The sequence below is a fragment of the Crinia signifera genome, chromosome 9, assembly GCF_055691185.1.
Source record: "Crinia signifera chromosome 9, ASM5569118v1, whole genome shotgun sequence".
NCBI lineage: Eukaryota > Metazoa > Chordata > Amphibia > Anura > Myobatrachidae > Crinia > Crinia signifera.
In genome coordinates, this window is record NC_139225.1 from 32755799 (window position 1) to 32768174 (window position 12376).

Sequence of the window (12376 nt, forward strand, 5' to 3'; positions counted from 1 at the left end):
CATGAGCCTAATCTGAACCCCGTTACAAAGACATTCAACAAAATCAAGCATAAATAAATACTAATTAATCTATCCACTGCCACCCAAAGCATATTCAGGAGGTAACATCAAACGATTATTTAAAATATTTAAAATTGGCGTCCTAAGAACTAGTTCTCACCCCACTGGTTTCTTGCTGTACTAGGGCTATATCTCTATATAGCAATCAGGAGAGACAGTAGCTCAATTTGGTGTGCTCCGTTCAACCAGATACAGGGAGTATGGGAGAAGATGTCCAGAAGTCAGGGGTATAGGTAAAAACCAGACCCGGACAAGACCCTGGAATGCTGAAAAGGGAAACTTGAGTCTTGTTCCACAACATGACCAAGGAAGAGAAGCAAGCAATAAAGACCCTTACAGATGATGTCGATTTGGTCATTAGGCCAGCAGATAAAGGGGGAGGCATTGTGTTGCTCACCCGGGCCTACTACATCGCAGAAGCTATGTCACAACTCCAATAATCTCAGCTAGAGGCTCTTTATGTCAGCCGCTTTCACAGCTAGTTGACTTCTACTTGCAACCCATGGTTACAAATGTCAGAAGTTTCATCTTGGATACCAGTGACTTCTTGAGGAAAATCAATGCTATTAAAGTCATTCCACCTGGGGCTTGCTTGTGACACTTGATGTAACAAGCCTCTACACGAATATTCCGCACACAGTTGGCCTACAAGCCTGCATGGAGGTCATCTTGAACAGTACTGTATACGATGGGCCACCTGCTGAATACCTGTTATTGCATACCTCCCAACTTTTGCAGATGCCGGGGAGGGGCAGGGTGCGTGCCGGAGGAGTGCGGATTTTTAGGGGGTGTGGACTATCGGAAAGGGGGCGTGGCCTATAGTCGCGGTGCTGCCGCGAGGCCACGCCCGTTTTACGCCGCTGTGGGGGCATGCCCATCAGCTCTATGAGCTGCTGGCCAGCCCCCAGCCCCTCTGCCTGCAAGAACAGACGCTGTGCGCATGCGCACAGCGTCTATTCGCGGATGACAGGGGGGACTCATACCTGCCCCCCCCCCCACCGTGGGACACTTCCGGCGGCGGGAGGGACGCGGGACATTCCCGCGATAAGCGGGACCGTTGGGAGGTATGGTTATTGCTCATTGAGACCATCCTGATGAAGAATTCCCACTTTTTGCTGACGTCATGCTCCAGTCAGCAGAGACCACATGGGTCTCATTTACATGTTTTTTGGCACAATTTTCATGCTTATAAACTGGCTCCCACACTTGTGCCTCTCCCCTGAGGAAAACTGCCTGTGAACAGTTGAAACAGCTGTCGGGTAATACAGCTGTTACTGTCTACATCAGTGGTTCTCAACCCTGGTCCTCAAGTACCCCCAACAGTGCACGTTTTCCAGGTAACCCAGCAGGTGCACTCATTATTCAGACACATTTTAAAAGATCCACAGGTGGAGCTAATTATGTCACTTGTGATTTTGTGTGGAGACCTGGAAAATGTGCACTGTTGGGGGGTACTTGAGGACCAGGGTTGGGAACCACTGGTCTACATGATGCTGACTTATTAAATCACCTATTCTTCAACTCTGTGTGCCGGCTCCATTCCTCAGGTCGTGGGGGGTAAGTGCTTTTATATATTTTATATATATATATACAATGTAATGCGGCCTGACTCGTGCAACTTGCCCCGTGCCCTCAGATGTGGATGTTCAGAGGGTGATGAATGCTCCGTTTTCAAAGGTTTCACCTTACCTTTGAAAACGGAGCATGATTGCTCCGAAACGTTAGGATCACTTTGCATCTTGTAATGCAATAAAGATTTGTAACTACTTGCAAGTCCTCTCTGAGTGCCGCAGTTTGATTGAAAAATCATCACTATATATATATATATATATATATATATATATATATATATATATATATATATATACTGGAGAAGGAGTCCGTCACTGCCCAGCTGCCAGGACAGCGTTCAGATGCCTGCCCGGTTGCCAGTTCCGTGGGAGAACTTCCCATACAGTGGAATAAGAAACGTCACTCCAGGACTTGCAAAACAGTGAAAACTTTACTGGTTGTCACTTTTCACTGTTTTGCAAGTCCTGGAGTGACGTTTCTTATTCCACTGTATATAATAAATTGACGAAGTCTATGACGAAGTCTATGCCGAAACGCGTAGGGGCGTGGCCTAGCGACGTCACTGAAACGAAGGAGTCCACGGTGAAACGGGCTCCAAGGAAACTGTAGGTGCTGGACACCGATTCATGCTGTTTTGTCTGCGGTAATCTATACCGCTTGTCTCGGTACGTGATCCTATCCCCTTTCTGTGTGTTTGTTTTTATCCAATAAATTATTTTACAAACTGATACCCGCACTATGGAGCGCCTGTTCTTGTTACAATTTTAGATTACTCCACCTGCTTTGACAAACAGGAGAACAGTGCTGCCGGATCCAAAAGGGAGATCTGAGTGCGTGTGGGAGAGCACAGGACTATACTGTTGCTACGGACATTTCCAAAAGACTGTGGGAACGGTAGTTCCAATCAATTTTTAATTAATTATTTTCACCAGTTGCGCACTGTATGTTTTGTATATATATATATGTGAATATATATATATATATATATATATATATATATATATATATTTAATGAACAATCAGATTGGCACTCATCCTTAAGGCCCCCCCATACACTAGTCCTACTCCACACACTTGTACTAAGGACAAGTTGGACCAGTTTGCCCTTGAGCTTCCCTGGCATCTCCTCGGGAGGCTCACTTACTATTTGGCACTTGCTTGATGTGCCATTTTTACGTGCGATTGTCGTCTGAACATGCAGGTCAATTTTGTCTATGTAGCCAATGACTTGCTTGTTCAGCACCCGTGGGTGACGTCGCTGGACGATATCATCCAGTGTGTATGCACAAGATCGTCCACCAACGGCATACCCGGTATCGTTAATGATATCAGCCATACCATGAGCCATCTAGTGTGTGCGGGGCTTCAGTGGAGATCAGCATGTATGTCTGACCTGGAACAGGAATGTATGCTAGTGAGCATTTATCAAATATCCTTATGTCGTCTGCTACTTATGCCCCTTTCAGACCGCACTTTTTAACCGTTATTTTGCAGTTTTTTAACCGTTTCAAAACGGTAATATGTGCGGTCTGAAAGGTGCAGAGTGATTTTACCGTTTCCAAAATACCGGTTTTTGGAAACGGAAAAAAGCAGGGTCCTACCCGTTTCAGACCTGTTTTTTTTGCTGTCTGAACGGGTCTGAAATGGTACCCAGGCAGCAGCGAACACTAGTGGTCCCCAGCGCTGTGCATATTTAATGAGCTGGCCGATCATTACATATACACATATGTAATCAGCCGCTCATTACATATGCGCATATGTAATGAGCGGTCAGCTCATTAAATATGCACTGCGCTGGCTCAGAGAATGCCCTTAACTCCTTCATTGTCAAGAGATTGGTACAGGAGAGGGGCGGGGGCAGAACCGAGAGACCTGCCCTGGGGAGAGGGGTCTGCCTGCAGCTCCACAGGGACTCGTCAGACCGCACTGGCAAGACCCTGTATTTGAAAAGTTTCCAAAAACGGGTCTGCCAGGTAAAAAAAACAGCACTTAAACGGTAATATACCGTTTAAGAGATGCGGTGTGAAAGGGGTTTTACCTGGCAGACCTGTTTTTGGAAACGTTTTCAAATACAGGGTCAAAGCCAGTTATGCGGTCTGAAAGCAGCATTAGAGACCAGTAACTGTACTGGATTATGGTATATGGAATTGACCATGTTTAGGTCGACAATATCATGGTCGACCACTAGAGGTCGACAACATCTAGTTAGATGCCTATGCTTGTTTATCCGCGTTTAGATAGAAAGTGACGGGAGATCGACGGAAATGTAAGCATCTACGGGAACCTGGTAGACAGTAGGTCAACATGGGTTTTTTGTCTTTTATTGGTGCCGAATGTCAGAGGTATGCCCATGGACACTGTGTATGTGCATGCTGTTCGCTCGCCATGCTTCGGGCATGGTGGTGCATGTTGTTCGCTCGCCATGCTACGGGCATTGTGCCGTCCTATTCTCAGCACACTATTGTATTCCTACTCTATGGCCCTTCTTCTGGTTCATTCGCAGTGGACGCTCGTTCGCACGGAAACCGGTACGTTGTGAATGCGCAGCATGTATATACGCTGGGTACAAAAAGTCTGTTCGCTGGGTGCAGCCAGAATAAGGGCCTTTGCCCACTTGGATAGTACAGGAGGAACCAAGTGGATCGGCACAAAAAAAAAAAAAGGCGTTAAAATCCGTGACAACCTTGCTACTGTCGACCAGGTTCCAGTCGATGCTCACCTTCCATCGATCTCCCGTCACTATCTATCTAAATGCAGACGACCAAGTATAAGAGTCTAACCAGACACCGGAAAGGATGAACAAGTCTGTTTTGGCCAAAAATCCCTTTAAAACTCATGTCGACAATTTGACCTCTCAGCAATTCAAATGTTGCTATTTTGACCATGTCGGTATTTTGAACATGACGGCATAATGAATGTCAGTATTTCAACTGTTGGTCAATGGGTGTTGGGATTATGATGGCCGGTATTGTGTCCGTCGGCAAATGAACTGCTACCCCTTTATTCTATTTTACATGGTAGCATACAGCGCCGACAGAAAGTAGATGGTTTCGTTCATGGTGGTGGTGCCATGCCACTGTGGGCAGCTGCCTGGGCCCCTGTAGAAGCCGGGGCCCAGGACAGCTGTACCCCTGGCACCCCCCTGTCAGCGGCCCTGACAATGAAAGACCAAAAGAAAAAAGTGTCTGGCGCTCACCCACTGGATAACACAATAGGGGGATCACCGAGCAAAGAGGCCGATTCAGAACTGCCCGGCCAGGTCGTAATTCGGACTCTGGCCGATGGTGTGGTCACTACGTCTGCACATGTTCCGTAATTTGCATATTGGCATGTGCAGGACCCGGCTGCAGGAGCCTTCGGCAACTTCTGTGCGAGCCCGCAAAAATAGTAGGCGTGCACATAGAATCACTGGAAGTGCCTGGCCTACTGCAGGCGTTCCTTTGCCTGCTAGGGGAGGGAGCATGATGCCGCCACCCACCCTGAATTCGGTCTGATCCTCGCAGCCGTCGAGTGACTTCTGGCAGCTCTGAATACCTAAAGAACCACATTTTATTCAAGCAGTTTTTATATATTCTATTACAGGAATTAAATTAGGTCAGGACCCACCTCCCTACTCTCTTGGAATGGCCAGGAGGCTCCCAAAAATTGGGGGACACTCTCAGATGCCCAGAACAGGAGGCAATTTCTAGGTTCTGTCCTCCTCCCGCTGCCTACTTTCCAAGCCAAGTGGGCGATGATGTGATTTATGTTGAATCACGTCATTGTAGCCACACCCCCTACTTTACAGTGCCCATAATCCCTGCATTGTATAGCAGGGGGTGTGGCCACAATGATGATATCACACAGCCACACCCTTCCCTCCCACAGCCTTAATAGAGGGTACTACTGTTTAACCTTGCCCCTTCATTCTGAAAGACCACTGTTCCTTTATAAAGCGTGGGAAGCAGGGCAAAAATATATTCTTTGCAGGGGCGCTCTGAAAACCCTTGCCACCAACCTCCTCTACGCCTACTAACACCTCCACCCCCCCCCCCCCCCCCCCCACACACACACACACACCCCTGTTTAGGGCCGGCAGGGAAGGGGGGGTATACATGGCAGTGGAAATGGATTCCACCACCTCTACAGGACCACTTTAAGTCCTGATGACTACTGAAAAAAAGCTCGTCCTCTGGAAGAAATTGTGTTTGGTTTTATATCTTCCAAGGGTTACCTTCAACTATCACCTTGAGTTCTGTATTCTATGGGAGATGCTGTCAGGATCAGGAATTAATACGGAAGATGCAGGAACATGCTGTAGATTTATCATGTACAACTACGGATAGTGCTGACAGTCTATCATCTATTTTTAGATCCTGGTATTATGGAATCTGTCTTTTGTGTTGCTTTCCTTCTTCTTTACCATTTGTTATTGCACTTGCTTGTATGAAATACAATCAAGATTAATAGTGTTAATGTTACAGGTAAATGCATACATAAAAAGGACAGAACATGGCAGGGCCAGACACCAGAGTAAAGTGAAACCCACCCTTCTTCTCTGCACCATTTTGGAGATCACTGTAGTTGTACTGGCCCCAGAAGCCTTTGGGATGATGGGTTGGGATTGCCACGCCCCATTCACCTTTGGACCAATTAAGTGAATTACACTGTTCCCATATTTTAGTGCTACATACTGTAGGTAGGATACATATGTCAGACACTGACTTCCATACCTCCCAACATGACCCTCTCCAGGAGGGACATAATGCTCTGTTCCTGGACTTCCCTCTCAATGAATGATTACCATCACCTGTGTTAAAACACCTTTTGTTTCAATTAATCCGTTCAACACAGGTGATGGCAATCCTTAATTAAGAAGGAAGTACAGGAACAGAGCATTGTGTCCCTCCTGGAGAGGGTCATGTTGGGAGGTATGGACTTCTGATATTACCGCTACATACTGTAGGTAGGACACACATATGCCAGACACTGACCTCTGATATTACTGCTACATACTGTAGGTAGGACACACATCTGCCAGACACTGACCTCTGATATTACTGCTACATACTGTAGGTAGGACAAACATCTGTCAGACACTGACTTCTGATAGTACTGCTACATGCTGTAGGTAGGACACACATCTGTCAGACACTGACCTCTGATATTACTGCTACATACTCAAGGTAGGACACACATCTTCCAGACACTGACCGCTGATATTACTGCTACATACTGTAGGTAGGACATACATCTGCCAGACACTGACCTCTGATATTACTGCTACATACTCTAGGTAGGACACAATTGCCATACACTGACCTCTGATATTACTGCTACATACTGTAGATAGGACACACATCTGCCAGACACTGACCTCTGATATTACTGCTAAATACTGTAGTTAGGACACACATCTGCCAGACACTGACCTCTAATATTACTGCTACATATTGTAGGTAGGATACACATCTGCCAGACACCGACCTCTGATATTACTTCTACATACTGTAGGTAGGACACATCTGTCAGACACTGACCTCTGATATCACTGCTACATACTGTAGGTAGGACACATCTGTCAGACACTGGCCTCTGATATTACTGCTACATACTGTAGGTAGAACACACATCTGCCATCACCTCTGATATTACTGCTACATACTGTATGTAGGACACACATCTTCCAGACACTGACCACTGATATTACTGCTAGATACTCTAGGTAGGACAAACATCTGCTAAAAAACTCTTCCCATATATTAGTGCTACATACTGTAGGTAGGACACATATGTCAGACACTGACTTCTGATATTACTGCTACATATTGTAGGTAGGACACACATCTGCCAGACACTGACCTCTGATATTACTACTACATACTGTAGGTAGGACAAACATCACATACTCAAGGTAGGACACACATCTTCCAGACACTGACCGCTGATATTACTGCTACATACTGTAGGTAGGACATACATCTGCCAGACACTGACCTATGATATTAGTGCTACATACTGTAGATAGGACACAATTGCCAGACACTGATCTCTGATATTACTGTTACATACTGTAGGTAGGACACACATCTGCCAGACACTGACCTCTGATATTACTGCTACATACTGTAGGTAGGACACACATCTGCCAGACACTGACCTCTGATATTACTGCTACATACTGTAGGTAGGACACACATCTGCCAGACACTGACCTCTGATATTACTGCTACATACTGTAGGTAGGACACACATCTGCCAGACACTGACCTCTGATATTACTCTGAAAAGTCTGTTCTTCTAATGAATGTTTGAATCTTTACTGATTCAGCTTATTCAGCAGGAATATGAGCAGATGTCCTAGGGCTCAATGTACATATAGTGATATAGCAGCTTTTCTCCAGGAGGTACATTGTCTAAGTAAGTCACCACTTCTGACTTCTGACACTGAAATGACAATACGGTTCTAAGCAAGGTATTGATGGGAATGGATATGTTATCCCTCTGTGATGCTTCTGTGCATTACTGGTACAAGGAGAATTGTGCCGAAACATCAGATATATTGGATGGGGTATGGGTCATTGGGTCAATCTTAAGCCCCTTTCACATTGCAGTTTTAACACGGCATATTGGCGATTTTTAATTGCTTTAAAACAGTACCAGCTGCAATATGAAAGCTCCAGTGGCGGATTCAGGGGGGGGGGGGGCACCTGGGCACGTGCCCCCCCTGTCATTTCATTTCATAGCTGAGGACCAGGGCTTTCCAACGAGCCCAGCCCCGTGTCTCTAGCCCCCCCGGGAACCGGAGATATCGCCTGGCAAAGCTGTAACGTTTTTTTCCCCATAGGATAATATGGGACCCGGGAATTCCGACCCCCACCCAGTTCCGACAGCTACCAGTTCCCTCCCTGGCATCACAGAAACTTGTAGTTGCTCTCATTCAATTCCAAATCGCTGGGCCTTCAATATGATACCAGGATGGTCCATATAAGGCAATTGGTCCCAGAGATATTGCGTGTAAACCGATATTTTTAATTTTTTAAATGTAATTTCATTGCTGTTCATGTTCTTTGAGGGCAGATTACTCTGGAACCAAAAGTTCCAGTTTCACTGGACCAAAATCATTCAAAGCCCACTCAAAATTCTTCAACATGATACTTGTCTCATGTAAATGGGTCAGTTGGTTCCGAAGATATAGCCGGTTAAATGAGATAACTGGTTAAAGAGGGGGAGGGGTGGTCTTCTCTCCCCCTCACACCAGAAAATGCAGGGACTAGGTTGGTGTAAAAGGGGCCAACCTGGGAATGCATTTTCTGGTGTGAAAGGGGTATTATTTCAAATAGCCTGGACCTGCAGTGCTCTGAAAACAGCCAGGCTCTGTCACTGTCAGTGGCTATCACTTCTGCCTGGCAGCGGCTGTCCCCCATTTACCGTGAGCATGTATTCCCCCTTGGCAATGAGCATGTAATCCCACATGGCAACGAGCATGGAACCCTTGGCAATGAGCATGTAAATAAGCAGCACTTATGTAGCATAATTTTTAATAGGCATTATGGTGTTTGGCATAATACACAATGGACATAATGGCGTGTAACTTAACGTGTAATGGACATTACAGTGTAAATGTTTAATGCGCACCTTTGGTAGACAATGTCCCTGTTTATGAAGTGTATTGTGAATTTTGGCACAATCCATGTGGCATTATGTGAATTCTGGCTCAATTCATGTGGCATTATGTGAATTTTGGCTCAATCCGTGGGCATTATGTGAATTTGGCTCAATCCATGTGGCATTATGTGAATTTGGCTCAATCCATGTGGCATTATATGAATTTGGCTCAATCCGTGTGGCATTATGTGAATATGGCTCAATCCATGTGGCATTATGTGAATTTGGCTCAATCCGTGTGGCATTATGTGAATTTTGACAAAATCCATGTAGCATTATGTGAATTTTGGCTCATTCCATTTGGCATCATGTGTAAGGGGCAAGTATAATGGGGTCTAGTATTTTGTTGCATAATGTGTAGAAGTTGTATATGGTTTTGTACACTACATTCAAGGACATGCCCCTTCTTGAGTGGCCACACCCCCTTTTCCGGAGCGCGCCTTCGGCGCGCGCACAACTGCATCCTTCACTTTTGTCGCAATGGTGAGCCTGCGTACTTTAAATGCCAGGGCCTATTTTTAATCCCATTCCCACCCTCTCTCTGCCGCTCTCTTAGCATGTACACTGGCATTACTAACACCGCCCCTCCCCCACCTAAACCCTCTATTATCATGGTGCCCCCCCTGTCATTTTATCCTGGATCCGCCCCTGGAAAGCTCCACAATCAATTTACCGGTTACAAAATACCGGTATTTTGAAACGTTTTAAAAGCAGGATCCTACACGTTTCTGAGCTGTTTTCCCTGCAGTCTGAACAGCTCAGAAACGGTATTTGCTACAAATGATAACCACACATTATCCCCGCCCACAAGCAGGAAAAAAAACATTTAAAATGACATTGTATGGCTTTCTATGGGTGAAACAACATGCAATATGAAAGGGGTTTAACTGGCTTTTGACCCAATTAAAAAAAACGTTTACAAAAACGAGTTAAAAGCAGGTTTTTGCAATGTGAAACCAGCTTAATGTAGGACGACATGCATTGGGTGGACCACTGAAGGTCAACAAGCTTTAGGTTGATACCTGAAATAGGTCGACATGGGTAAGATCAACAGGGTTAGGAGGTGGACACAAGCATTAGGTCGAGAATGGGAAGGTCAACAGTCAAAAGGTCGGCGTGAGATTTTCAAGTTTTTTGTAATGAATATCAACAGTCGACATGGATGCTAAGTGTAACATGTTCCCTTGCTTTGGGCACTATATTCTTCCACCATGCCGTAGTGGATGGTAGGGCATTAGATACCACCTGTCGGCTTTAAAAATATATATATATAAGACCTTTTGACTGTCGATCTTCCCTTAGCCATGTTGACCTATTTCTGGTGTTGACCTTCAGTGGATGAACCAGTGCATGTTGACCTTAATAGGGTCAATCTCATGACAGTATCCCATTGAATGTATCCAGGGGCAATCCAAGCAATTGATTAAATACACCTAGGATAACCATTGTTTTAATGGTATGTAATCATTAGGTCAACAGTGTCTAGGTCATTAGGCCGACCATTATATGGGTTCCATGTCGACCTACGACATAGGCAACCACCAAAAAACTTGTGTCGACATTTTTGCGTGTCGACATTTTACTTGTGTGGACCTTTTAAACATATCGACCTAATGCACGTCCACATTTTTTCCACATATCAACCTGCCTGTCGACCAATAGTAATTGTCTTATTGGCTGTACTCCTAACGATCCATACCCATTGTAATGATCAACTGCACACTGAGGAGGGTATTCAATGTGTGGGATATTTCCGCCAGGTGGTAATACCGACACACACTTATTCAATCTCGTCCGTTTTCGTACGTCTTCCCTCCCCATGCAGATTGAATAATAAAAAAAAACCAATGTGTAATGTCGAAAATAGCCACTAGAGTGTAAAATCTGCACCGATTGTTGGCAGAATACACATGGATCGGTGAGTTTTTGATGATCTACGTGTGTTTTCTGTTCACCGTCATGTTTCCAAAAGTCGGAGATTGAATAGCTTTGCTCAAATTGGCAGGGAAAAAGAGATTGAATTCCTCCCTATGGTAGAAATGTACTAAAGCTTGTAAACATGAGAAGAGGTGATGTTGCCTATGGCAACCAATCAGATTCAATCATTTTCTAAGTTGCAATAGAGAAATAAAAGACAGAATCTGGATGGTTGCTATTGGCAACATCATCACGTTTCGGTACTTGTTTCCTAGCACGGCACCTACGATATTCAGTCGTATGGCATCGTATACATTGTATAGCATCGCATGCCATATGCCCGCATGCCATGCATGCGATGCGATTTTAAAATTGTATAAGCACCCTAATGGTTTTTTTCAATGTTAAATGGTCCCCCTATACGATTTTTAATTGTATAAGCACCCTAATAGGTGCTTACAATGTTAAATGACCCCCCACGCCACCACCACTATCAACGCCAACCCGAAGCGTGGCGAGCGCAGCGAGCCCGCGAGGGGCAGTGGTACGCGTCCTCCGACCTTTTCATACCTCCACTATCCACGTCGGCGTCGGGTTGATCTTATATAGTGTGGCGAGCGCAGCAAGCCACCGAGCCCGAAGCGTGGCGATCGCAGCGAGCCCCGCGAGGGGATGCGTATTACTTTACATGTATTCCGCGGCCCCGCGCGGGGCTCGCTGCACTCACCACTCTATTTAATATCAACTCCACACCAATGTGGATGGTGGGGGTATGAAAAGGTCGGAGGACACGTACCACCGCCCCTCACGGGCTCGTTGCGCTCGCCATGCTTCGGGTTGGCGTTGATAGTGGGGGTGCTTTTAACATTGTAAGCCCCCATTACGGTGCTTATACAAAATAATAATCTTATGGGGGGGTGGGGGGGCATTTCACATTGAAAGCACCCATTAGGGTGCTTATACAATTTAAAATCGTATACCATCGCATTGTATGGCATTGTATGCCATATACAATGGTATACGATTTTAAAATTGGATAACATCAGGTGCCATCGCGACGCATCGCATACCATTGTAAGGCTTATGGTATACGATGCGATGGGCGCCGTGCTAGGAAACAAGTACCCACGTTTCATTGTTAGAAGCTTAAAGGTGTGTACACACGGCAGATCCTGCCATG